Source organism: Triturus cristatus, chromosome 1_2, assembly GCF_964204655.1.
Source record: "Triturus cristatus chromosome 1_2, aTriCri1.1, whole genome shotgun sequence".
Classification (NCBI taxonomy): Eukaryota; Metazoa; Chordata; class Amphibia; order Caudata; family Salamandridae; genus Triturus; species Triturus cristatus.
The window spans coordinates 1,069,406,561-1,069,420,101 of NC_140580.1; positions in this window are offsets into that span (position 1 = coordinate 1,069,406,561).

Sequence of the window (13,541 nt, forward strand, 5' to 3'; positions counted from 1 at the left end):
CTACTGCTTCCTTCTGACTACGAGGGCTGATTCATCTGCATCTTCGTCCTCTGCTGTTTCATGTGCCTCACATGTGGGTGGTGCTGGCCTTTCTCCAGCACTATGAGGCAGTGACACCTCAGGGGCCGGAGGTGGAATTGCTGCCGCACTGTGTGGCACTGACACTTCAGGGGGCTGAGATGTGGATGCCATGAGGATGGTTTTGAGATCATTGTGGAACCCAGCTACCTCTCGCTGGTGTGCAGCCGTGACAGCCGCTCTTTCCGCATTGGCCCGCTCCATGTTCTCCATGAGCCTCCGCATGAGTCCCAACCCCTGGGCGAGCTCGCTGGAGCCACTCTGACTAGACAGTCGTTCTTGTCTCGGAGTCAGGACTCTGGCGATGTCAGCCATGGTTCGCTTGAGAGCGTGGAGTGGACTGTGGGTGTCCGTTAGGGACTGTGAGTGGTCCCTGATGGGATTTATACACCCACATATGGCATCTAGTTTGTCTGCCATGCAGTCAAAGCCCACCCGCACCTGTTCAGCCAGCTGCTCCTGGCATCCCAACACACTGAGTTGAAAGGCCATGTTTTCTTCGTGGGGGTCCTGGTAGGCAGCCGTGGTGGTGGGTGCTGCCTGCTGTGTTGTCTGTACAGGGGGTGGGGTGTCCCCGTTGCAGCTGGGCTGCCCTGCTCCTGGAGGTGGGCTGCGTAGACTGTCAATGAACTCTTGGAGGGTGTCGGGGTTGAAGCTGTGGTGGTCCTCTTCGTCATCAGAGAAGAGAGGTTCGGGCTGCTTTGCAGGAGATGTTGATTGTCCCTCTGCAATGTGAAGGGGAGATGCAGTTTGACAACGTGTTCACATGTGTGTTGTCGGATTGTACATGTTCACATACAGACTGCATGACTGTGTACATCGTGGCTGTTTTGGAGGGCTGCCTATTTCAGCTTGGTTTTGCGCTTGACATCATTCCAGCGCCTCATGACCTCATCCATTGTCCTCGTCAACACTCAGACTGCATTAACCTTGTCCACGATGGACTGCCATAGTCCATTTTTTGTTGCCAATGACACAGTGGCGGTGACGAACAGTTGTTGTCGATGTTCGACCATCTCCGTTATCAGGATCCTGTTTTTCTGCGGACTGAAGCGCTTCTCTCTACTCTTCTTCTTCTTACCCTTCCCTGACCCTGAGATCCCAGGCAGGTCCTCCGGGGGGGCTTGTGGGGTTCTGGTTCTCCTCCGTACTTGCTCCGGCAACATCCATTGTGCTTGGCTGCTGTTTGGCATTTGTTTGTCAGTTTTTTTTCTACTTTTATGGTGATTTTTCCCACCTGAAGCGTGTCAATTGCAGTCCTGTAGCTGGTTTTCGCTGATTTTTGTATCGCAATTGTCCTCATCGCAGCTTTTTTTGCGTTCGTGTTTCGCATTTTTGCGGCATAGTGTTGATTTTAACGTGGTCAGTTGACGCGTTATCTGGGGAATATCGCATGGTGCTGCCGTGTTCAGAATGCTTCGTTAACACGGCGTAATTTTCCCACGATAGACTGCGATGTTGGAAGTTGCGTTAAGTAACTTTTTCGATGATTATCACACGTTCTTGAGAATATGCCCCCGACTTCCGTTAGTATGACATTGTAGCAATGTCAGCATTGACAGCAGCCGCAAGGTTCTTTTGAAGCATCAATAGCCTTGAATGCCACATGGACCACTGCTCAGCCGTGGCGTGTGCATGTAAGAGCAGTGGGGCCGGATGGAGGGCGGGGGGTATTTTGACAGACGATGGCGAGGAAAAATTAAATAAAGAATTAATTTTCCCTAGTCATCGTCGAGAGGCAATATCCAGCTTCTTGCCACACATTTATCAGGTCACAGTATACAAGGTTTATACCACATCACTGAAGAAAGCCTATTACAAGATTGTGTTATACTTTCTGGCCTACTTCTTTCAATTGATCGAATTTCCTGTAGTTGAGGCACACATAGGCAACCAGAGTGAATAGTTAAATGAGCAACAGGGTACAGACAGGCAGCCCTTCTCAAAATCCCTGGCTGTGGCACAGGATCCATACTCTTTCTTTGTATATTCTCAAATCTCTGTGGGTTCTAACACTGGAGCAAGGCCTGCACCTGAAGGTGTCAGCTCCGTCACCATTCATACAGGTCATGGAGATGTGGTCAGGGGCGCATGCCCATTCCTATTCTCCCCACAGTTCGTAGGTCTGTGGCCTTTCAATAATCCTACCTACTTCGGACTACTAAATCCAGGGTAAATGACCCTAGAGTAATTTAAGATACTCATTCCTGTTTACATCTCTTATAGATGAAGGGCCAGATGTATGACCATTTAATTTTGCGCTTCACAATTTGCGACTAATTGCGAGGCGCAAATTGCGAGGCGCAAATTAAAATGTACAACAGTGTGTTTAACACTCTTTGTGATTCCTAATAGGGACCCAAATTGCGAGGCTCATTAATATTAATGAGCCTCTCGCAATTTGCGAACCCACAGGGAATGACAGGCCCTCCCAGGGATGGTGGCCTGCTGGGCTCAGCAGACCACCATGTCTGGGACTGCTTTTAAATAAAATAGTTTTATTTAAAAAATGCAGTCCGTTTTCCGTAAAGGGAAACGGGCTGCATTTAAAAAAAAAAAAAAATGAAACGTACTCATTTCATTTTTTAAGCGCAAGCAGTGGCCCCTGTCGCATGCTTTTGCGAATGCATTACCACCTACTTGAAGTAGGCGGTAATTGCGAGTGTTTTGCAACCGCATTTGCGGTCACAAAACATTAGTACATCATTTTGAGACTCGCTATTTGGAAAGAAACGCCCCTTCCAAATAGTAAGTCGCAAATACATTTCGACTCGCTAAATAGGCTTTGTACATGGCACATGATGTTTTTGCATGCGTAAACGGGTCCGCGAACCCGTTTGCACATGCAAAAACGGGTCGTACATCTGGCCCTAAATACTTTAGGCTTTCCAGCTTCTTCTTCTGGTAGGTATGCAGTCACTTTCTATTGTGTCATCGTCAAGGGGTGGATTGGCAAGGTGTGTGTGCATGTGTGTGTGTGTGTGTGTCTCCCCCTTTCTCTCCGCAGGTCACAGATTTAAACCTCTGAGGTCTGCATCCTTTTCTCGGAAGTTAAAAACTGATTCGAATTTAGCTGAGCAATAATGACACATAATTTAAATCCCAAGAGGCAATTCAGCTGTGCAATGCTCTATAGAATGGGACATTATTAAGTGGAAAATACAACTGGACAATCATATCACCTCTCTTTCTAGCAATCCATTTTTTAGGTCTTGCTGGCGTTGCAGCGCGAAGCGCTGCCGCCAACGAGAATATTGTTGCCGTGTTTACTCCCAAGGGAGACAGACCTGGGCACGAGCCGATTCTGGTCTGGGCACGAGCCGATTCTGGTCTGTGAACGCGCTTCACAGTGGAACAGCTTGTGCGCGTTAATTCCAGTTGAGTGCTCGTCTCCGGAAGACGTGCTTCGCATTAATTATAGTTGAGTGCTCCAGCAGCCTGGGGCGCCTGTCGACATGCTGTGCTAATGATTACTGAGGGGTCCCATTCTGTGATAATTCTCACTTTCTGTGTTGTGATCGGGAGCAGGCGTATTACTGGCGCCACCGCCACGCCTTCATTAGTCATAAAAGCTGCATGGCAAGCGATAAATAGGGCGGCATGTTTTAGGACATTTTTAGCAATTACTTTGTTTACTTAGTGCTATTAGTGATATCTTTCGTGCATCCAATGCTCTATTTAAACGTGCAGCACTGAACATTTTCAAAGAAGGCGAATCAGCGACATTCATTGGAGACACGACCTATTTGAAGACGCTTGTTTTACTGGGGTAAGTTCTGTGAACTGTTTAGTTTGTTTACTTTATTATAGTATAACTGGCAGGGTTGGCTAAATTATGCGAGAAAAGGAAAAATATGCAGGAGATGATGGTATGAGGCAAGTGTGGCAAATGTATAATTATGCGTACACCATATAAAAGCAAGTTGCAAAATGTCCGGTGTTGGGTGGATGGGTTCACTGTGCTGTTGCGTCGCCTGTAGGTGTGGTTATGAGTGCATGTGACTAGCTGGCGACATGTCCTTGTACTGTTACTTGCCTTTGCACTTGTTTTTTTTTGCATATATATATAGCACGAACTCGACCCGAAGTTTATTGGAGCGCTTTACACGAGCACCATATTTACATTACACATTCAGGCACGGGGAGATTAAGTGATTTGCCCAGAATCACAGAATGTTGATGCGACCTCGGGGCTCAAACTCTGGTTTCCAGCACCAAAGTCGGCAGTTTAGCCGACGGACCACATCCTCGCCCTTGCCCTGCTGATTTTCAGGGACGGCTGCTCTGTCTTCACAAGGGTCGGGCGAACTATGACTCCGCTGCCTGACCTGGAACAGATCTGTTAGGTGTTTGTATTTATTTTTTAGTTTTTTTTATTTATCGCAAACTCAATCCGTAGGTATTGGAGCACTTTACATGTATACCACATCCATTATAGAAGGACACATTCATGTTTGGTAGGTACGTGGATATTAAGTTATTCATAACCGGCGGAGCCAAGGCTGGTCTCTCTACCTCTGTGACTCCGGTTGCTGCTCGCGCCTCGTGTATAGCTGGTTTTCCTAGTTATCTGGCGAATACAAAAGCGGGCTTTGCTGTTTTTCTGTTTAAAGGCTACACATAAGGGGCTCAACTGATCGAATTGTAGCCAGCTGTCCAACACAATACCGGCAGAAGGGCTCAGTGAGACGTACACTTGTAAGGTTACACTCCCGGCAAGTCTGCCTCAGCCTTCATTCTTCCGAGGTGGATCAATTGAATACCATTGATTGGGTAGTAGTTATATCTGTTAACCGAGCGTAGAAATGGAGCAAATTTAATACGGAGGGCTATTTGAAAAGTATAATTTTTTTCCAATGTGCCAGATGAATTTGTCTTTATGTTCTTGGGACTTATAAGAATCTTGTAGTGTGTACATCAGGCGGGGCATGTGTCTTTGGAAAACTAGCACCTTTTTGTGATATTGTAGTTGCATGATAGTTTCACATTATAATAGTGGGGGCTCGGATGTCAAACCTCCTTTCCGGGTGTTGGTCCTTGCCAGCAGTCATCACCTACTGCCAAAGACCTGCTTTTAAAATGTATATCACCTGTCCACCTCCTTCCCCTTCCGGTACCCCCCTCACTAGTGCCCTCTCTTCCTTTCATTTTCACCCTTCCAGCCTCTCTTCCCCCGTTCTCTCTCGGTCCGCCATTTCTCTCCATGCCCCCATTTCTCTCTCCCTGTGCCCCCTTTCTCTCTCTCCCTGTACCCTCCTTACTCTCCATCCCATTTTCCCGTGACCCATAGCTTTGGCTGCAGGTGAGTTGGCACAACTCCTGTGAGAGAAGTGTCTCTAGATTAGGTGGTACGTGCCCCTGCTGGGACCATGGTCAGGTGTTTGTCTGTTACACAGAAAATCACGTCTCTGTTAAACTGCAGTTTGAGAGTATTTTTGATTATTGTGTTTATTTACTGTACCAAATGAATCATGGTGGAACCGGGAATCTTATGCCAGAGCATCCCAGGAATCCAAAAAGTAAAACTGAAAAAACACATTTTGGAGAAAAATCATGTGATGTTGCAGAAATCGCTTCGTCTCTTAGTGGTGTTTAATGTAGGTTCCTTTACAAACCCCAGCCATCATATAAGGTCTCTGGAATGCCTTAGACCTGGCAGAGTCTCTTGATGCCCATGAGCAACAGTAAAGAGCATGTTCACCGCTGAAGAGCGTGACCACTTCACCATTCATCCCTTTGTGCCTGTAAACAGAGCTGAATACTTCACCTTTCACCACTTTGCATCTGCAAACAGAGCTGACCACTTCACCAGCTGAACAACATTTGCACAAGCGTCGCTGACACCCCGTACTACCGATTTGTTTATTGCATATGATGCCCCAATCACTTCAAGTACATTTGTTGTGATCGGTAGTCCCTGTCCCCTGCTATACATTCCATCGTAAATTTTTAGATCCTGTTTTTTGTATTTTTATTCATCCATTCACACTCCTTTACGTTAAAATAGCCATAGCTTTACTGTACAGTTGCTAAAATAGCTTATAATATGGTATAGTGTGTAATTTTTAAATAATCACTCCACTGCAAACAAAAACATTGATAAAAAACACTGCCATTTACAATGCCAGTAGCTCCAACTGCAATAAATGCGAGACCTATTGCATTGCAAATGCTTTTTTCTAAAATGTGATAGATAAATATGCTTTATAAAATATTTTTTTTAATTGGATAAAATTCTGTAAAATGCTGAAAATAAGGAGGCTCCAATCTTTTCATGGTCTGACATTCTTCCTTTCGACTGTCCATTATTGCTGTCTCTATCTATTACCTATTATAGATGCTCAATCTATCAATGCCTTCGATAACAATAAAATATACACGCCATCAAAACAATTATGTTTTAATATATGCTATGGAATAGATCGGAATATATTTCAGATGAAGGCAGTTCCATTTATTATTCCCAATTAATTTCTATTATGTTCAATAAAAGCGGATGGCTCTCCCATGGCTCTCCACCCGCTGCCGTAGACGGAGCCTGATATCTGATGGATGATGATGACATGAAACGTCGGTAATGCACCTTCAGCAGCTCCATTAAATCTAATTAGTTCACTCAATCCAGGAAGGCCAAACCCAATCCCATTAACTGACAGACAATCCAATTACATTACATGCCACGTAAGGATCGCAGCATGGCGCGCGACGAGCAGCCCTCCACACTCCGGGGATCAATGCGTGTGAACATTTGCCTACAAAACAAATCTGATCAGTGCGATCAATATGAAGCCTTTTTATAAATTTTCATACATTTTCTGATCTATTTCGTGTCTGCGGTCCATGTTGTTACACAGTCACCATGTCAAAGTCATCAGCAATACAACCTCTCTGAAGTATGAAAGGCAGCAGATGAAGAGTCTACTGCCAAGCCAACTCGTCAAAGAGAGAAAAAAATAATTAAATGTGTGATCCACAGTCTGCAATAATGAAGGTACGTTTAGCCTTTCCTGGAAGAAAGTCACTTCTCAAATAAGTTAATTAAAAAGTTATCCAGTGCTACAAGTCTGAGGAATTCACGCACTGCAGTAACAAATGTAGATTCCTTTCAGCCGCCTTCATTTAGTCGCTGTTGGAGGTAGTAAGCTTTCATCAATCCATACCACCAGGATTCCACTTGTCTTGACATGGCGGTGAGCCCACCATGAAAAGTGTGGCAGTGAATAAACAAAGGGGGCACTACAGGGCCCCCTGTTGCCTCTGCGCCAGGGGATGTATAAAGGGGGGTGCCTTGGTAAGGCTCATGTATGCCCTGGGGCAGTGCATTCATGTGAAAAACAGAGCAGTTGTTCCGTGTTTTCACAGTGCAGATGGTAACCCACCTGCACTTTTTTGGGGGGATTAGAGATTCCCTTGCAGGCGGGTGCAGTCAGTGACCGCACCCGCCCACAAGGGGATGTCTGAGGGTTCCCTCCCTCAAAAAGGCTGCTCTCAGGGAGCGCAAAGGTGACGCACTGTCAGTGCACCTCCTGGGAGCTTCTTTACCTCTAATACAGCCCGGTCGTAGAGGCAAAGGAATTCCCTCATTTGCATGGTACATTCCCCCATGGAAATGAGAGAACATCCCCTGAAAATAGCACTGGTGCTTTCTGTGCTCCAGGGCTATCTGTATTACAGAAGTTGCCGCACAAGAATCTGCTGCCCTTTCTGTAATACCAAAGTGCCACAGGGCGTGCAAAGCAGGCGCAAATGCCCATTGCAACCCAGGGACACGTGTAAATGGCCCCCGGAATATTTTCCACAGTAATAAGTTGCACTTGTTCTCCTAATAATTCACAGACCTGGATACTACGAATCTGCATGTCTTTTTTAAGAGTGCAGCTGGAACTGCTTTGCACACCTAGGCTGTGTTTACCTGTGTAGAACATTCTATGGATCGCCCCCTTTATAATAGCATCTAAACAGGTGCAGCAGATACAGGTAAGAGCAGTAGGGCAGGATGTTCGGGAAAGTCAACAGACAATGGTATATGGAAAAAAAATACATAAAAAAAAGAAAAACAGCTTACCTTGCCCTTGTCACATCGCTGACTTAGTGATGCGGCAAGAGCAAGGTAAGTGGTTTTATTCATTTTTTTCTTATATTTTCCCTATTCCGTTATCTGTCAACTTTCCCCCCACCCCACCCTGCCCACCACCCCGCCACTCTTACTTGTACCGGCCGCTCCTGCATCTGAACATTTAAATACCTGTCAGAGGTTTTATTCTTTCATGCTTCTGGGTTTCATTGATCTGTACCAGAAGGTATCTCTCGCAAAGCTCATCTTATGTCATTTAGAGATTACATTAGTGCCATATATGAAACACTCTATTATTGGCAATTAGCAATGTTTTATTGCTTTATGAGTATGTAGTGGGGCAGAGCATTCTCATTTACAGAACCATGGCCTAGTTGTATGAAAACTGTCTTCAGGTAAAGTGGTTGCGCATTGCACACTGTCTTTTTTTTGGGAGTTTAGAAAGCTTTATTAAATATCATAAACCAAGTAAAACATCAGTACAAAAAAAAAATAGACCAAGGCAATGTAATAGAACAATGGGAAAAAAAACTAAATCGTACAATCTGAAAAAAGTGCCATAGAAAGATAGAGAATATACATATGTAAAAAGCATTTTAAGGTTTTGAGTAATGGGTAGGGAGGGTAGAGAAGAAAGGAGGAAAAAAGGAGGGGGAGGGGGGAAAAATGTAACCATTATACAGAATAAACATCATATAAGTATAGTAAGCTAATAAATGAATAGACATATTAGGAGAAGCTGTATCAATAACATGTGCAAAAGAAAAAAAAAAAAAGGAATAAAAACAGCTATTTAAGGAACAGTTTGGGAAAGAAAATTAGTTAATGGCAACCATACCAAATCCTTTTTGATCAAAAGGGGTACAGTAGTGGCAAAAGCACGATCCATTCGGTGGTGATGACATAATAGATTCCACCATGCATTATATGAGATCTTGGAGGCATCTTTCCAATTGGTCGTAATTATCTGTAGAGTAATGGCTATATACAAGTCAATAAATTTACGAACATTAGCAGAAACATTCCATATAGGAGCCATACCACCTAAAAAGATATGAACAATCTCAAAAGTGTGGTCAGTAGCTAAGATATCGTTCAGTTTAGACCAAACACGGGACCAGAGGGATTTAACCAACGGGCAGTGAAAAAACATATGCAAAAAGTCACTATTCTCAGAGGGGCAAGACCAACATTTTTTAGAGTCAATCAATTTAAAGCTATATAAATCAGAAGGGGTAAAAAAAAGTTTATTATAAAAAAAATACAGAGTCTGTGTGGTACTGGCAGAACGTGAAGCAGTGTGCAACTTTAACCATAAAGAGTTCCAAACTTGGAGAGGAAACTCTTGGGCTAGGTCCAATTCCCAGGAGAGTTCAAGCTTGGACTTAATTCTTGCTACAGGGGAACAAGAAAGTAACTTGTAAATAGCAGCAGCTTTAAGGGGAATAGAGAAGTCCGGGAGAGGGAAAATGGTTGAACCAGCAGTGGAAAGTGAAGCGCCCTGAGAAATAAAAAGATCTAAAGAGTTCTTGAGCAAGGGATACTGAGAGGAATGAACATTAGAGAGGTGAAAAGAATCTCGAATATCGGAAAAGTCGCGCAGGGAGTTATTAATAAGTAAAGAATCGAAAGTAATGATGCCTTTATCTATCCATTCTTTCCAGAAAAGTGCTCTGTGATTAATCATAATGGATTTGTTGTACCAAATTGGGATTGAGGAATGGAATTCCAACTGCGAAAGGGAAGAGCGAAAGACAGAGAGGGCGAGTGCCTTAGAGTGTCTAAAGATATGAGTAAGAAAACGTTGTGGAGGACGAGATAACCGGGTAGCCGTAACGAATGAAAAAGGCGAGAGCTGGGCAAGTTCTATAGCGCTCCAGGCTGTTAGAGGGGGGTCAGACAAGTCAGATAGAAAAGGCCAAATCTGTTTCAGAGTAAAAGCTGAGTGAAACCGAACAATGTTGGGGAAATTCACTCCACCCAGATCTTTAGGTTGCTGAAGACGAGAAAGAGAAATCCTTGCCTTACGTTTATTCCATAAAAAGGAGGTAAAAATACGATTAATAGTTTTAAAAAAATAGAGTGGAAGGGAGATTGGAAGCATTGAAAGGTAAAAATTGACTATAGGGAGGAGCATCATTTTAATAGTGGCGAGCCTCCCCCACCAGGATAAAAAAAGGGGAGACCAACGTTCTATAAGGGAAGAGAGTTTTTTGACAATATCCTTCTGGTTAAGCTTTACCGTATCTCTAATGGTGCTGGCATACAGAATACCTAGACATTTAATGTTAGCTGAGTTCCATTCAAAACCCGAACCCTGAAACATATGAGGAAGGCAAAATGTATTAAGTGGCAAAACCTCAGATTTATCTATATTAAGTTTATATCCAGAAACCAGAGAGTACTCTTGTAACAGAGAAAAGAGTGCGGGCAAAGAGGTGGACGGGTTAGAAATATAAAGCAAAATATCGTCAGCATAGGCCGTAAACTTAATATCCATGTTACGAAATTTGAAGCCAGCATACAAAGATGAACGACGAATTTTTTCTAAAAAGGGCTCTAGCGCAAGAATGAAAAGAAGAGGAGATAGAGGACAACCCTGTCTAGTGCCTCTATGCAAAGAAAAATAAGAGGATTGAGACCCGTTAACCCAAATAGAGGTAGAGGGAGCAGAATATAGTATCTTAACATAACGAATAAAGGGAGGACTAAAGCCATGCCAACGCAAAGCACCAAACATAAAATCCCAACAGACTCTATCGAACGCTTTCTCAGCATCTAAGGTAATGGCAGCGATTGGGAAGTCCATCTTTGAGGCCAGGTGAATGATGTTAAGGAAGGTTCTCGAGTTGTCAGTGATGGATCTACCTTTCACAAACCCAGATTGATAGATATTGATAAGATCAGGGATAACCTTGTTAATACGAGAGGCCAAAACTTTAGCATAAATTTTACAGTCCGTATTAATCAAGGAGATGGGTCGATAATTTTTGCAGAGGGAGGTATCTTTATCTTTTTTAGGGATTAAGCATAGCATAGCCTGAGTGAAAGAACCTTGAGATCTCCCTTGAGCCGCAAAGGAAGTAATCAAAGAAAATAAATGAGGTAAAAGAATATCCTTAAAATGGAGATAAAAACGAACCGTGAAACCATCTGGGCCCGGGGTTTTATCCTTGGGAAGAAGAATAATAGCATTAAGTAGCTCCTTTTCTGAAGGAGGAACGTCGAGTGAAGAGAGATCCACAGACCTATCCGAAGGCCAGGGGAGGGACTGAAAAAAGGAGTCTATTTGAGAAGGCGAGGGAACAGATTCGGGCGTATAAAGTGTAGAATAATATTGAACAAAACAATCAAGAATTTTGTCATCAGTATGCTGAGAAACTCCATGCGAATCGGTAATAGTTATTATTTTAGATTTTTGTTTTTTAATTTTTAGATAGTTAGCGAGAGACTTACCAGCTTTATTGCGCCCGCCATACATTTTGGAATGAAAATTGAGGAGGGTGGTACTCGCAGAGTCCCAAGAGTGCTTGTTAAACTGCATTTTTGCTTTGATGAGAGAAGAGAGTGATTCTGAGGAATTAGTGGTGAAATAGAGATGCTCTAGGTCTTTAATTTGTTTAAGAATTTGGGCCGACTTTGAAAGAGCTGCTTTCTTTTTTTGTGAGACAAAAGCAATAATAAAACCTCTGGCAGCAGCCTTGAAGGAGTCCCAAATAGAGTGAAAGTGAGGAGTGGAGTGAAGATTATTTATAAAAAAATCCTTTGCAAAATATGTAAATTGCTCAACAAACTGTGAATCTAGGAGGAGCGAGTTATTGAAGCGCCACCGCCTAGAGGTGGGAGTAGGTGAGGGAAAGTCCAGATCAGTAATAACCGGAGCATGGTCAGATATAAGAATTGAGCCTATTTCTGAATTAGTCATAAATTGGAATGAATGCTGTGTGAGAAAAATATAGTCTATACGGGAATGTGAGGAGTGTACTGGAGAAAAAAAGGAAAATTCTAAGGTATCGGGATGGGAAAGTCTCCATGAGTCAATAAGACCTCTGGAGGAGATAGCATTAAAAAAGGACTTTTGCATTTTGTTGGGGACATATCTGGTGTGTGATTTGCGATCTAAAAATGGGTCCATTAGTTGGTTACAATCACCACCTACAATCAAATTATCACTCGCATGAGAGGATAGAAGTTTAGAGAAGTCCCTCCAAAAGGTAAAATCTACCCCGTTAGGGCCATAAACATTACAAAAGGAAAATTGTGTATTATTAACAGTAACATCTAAGAATAGCCATCTACCACAAGTGTCATGGGATTCATTGTGTAGTTGAACAGATAAGGACTTATGAAACAAAATAAAAACACTATTTTTACCATTTGCTGCTGGAGAACAAAATGCCTCTCCAACCCATTGTCTACGCAATGACGATAAGTCTTGAGAATTAAGGTGGGTCTCTTGTAACAGTGCAACATGACATTTCAACCTTGCTAAATGAGATAAGACACGTTGTTTTTTAACAGGGTTGCGAACTCCTTTAACATTCCAAGAAATGACACGAAGACCATTCATTTGTGCAAAGAAAGTAAGGATAAGCCGAAAGGAGTATGGAATTTAGGACAGACAAGAGAAAGAGAAGCAAACTGAGAAAAAAAATGAAATGCACAGGTGCCTGAATAAATAGTAAGGGACAGAAAAATTGGAGCAGACAACAGCCGCAAATACGTAGGTGAAGATATAAAAGAGAAGAAGGAAAAAGGAGTACCATGAACAGAAAAAGAGAAGAGGAAAATATGGTGTGTATCAGATAGTGAAGAGGTTGCCAGACGAATAGAGATGACAGGAATAAAGAGGTATGAGGAATGGGAGGACAAACAGCAAAAGGAGGGAAAAAGCGAAAAGGAGGGGGGAAAGGATAGGGAGAAGGGTGCAGGGGTACAGAAACCCCCAAAAAGCATCAAAAGGAGGGTGGCAAAAAGCCAACAAACTTTAGCCACGGAAAACAGTTGAACAAAAAACATTACTGTGAGAGGGGGGCGACGAAGACCAAAACAGCCGCGCAAGAGAAGCATATTAGAGAACAAACCACCGTAGAAGTATAAAAAGAAACTGATAGACAAAAGACTATAAATCGGAAAACTAGAACAATATAAAAATCAAATAGGACAAGCGAAGGAACTTACCAAACATCTAGGGAAAGAGACGGCAACAGAAGGGGTAGACACTGTAAACGGCGGGATGGGACAAAAGGATGACCATGACAAGAAAACCACAAAGGGGAATCCTGCAAAACAAAGGAAAAAACAAGGAATGAGCACAAAAAGTACAGGAACTAACCAACTTCTAAGTAAACATTTGAGCAACACAGGATAATCCTATACTTTTAAGAAG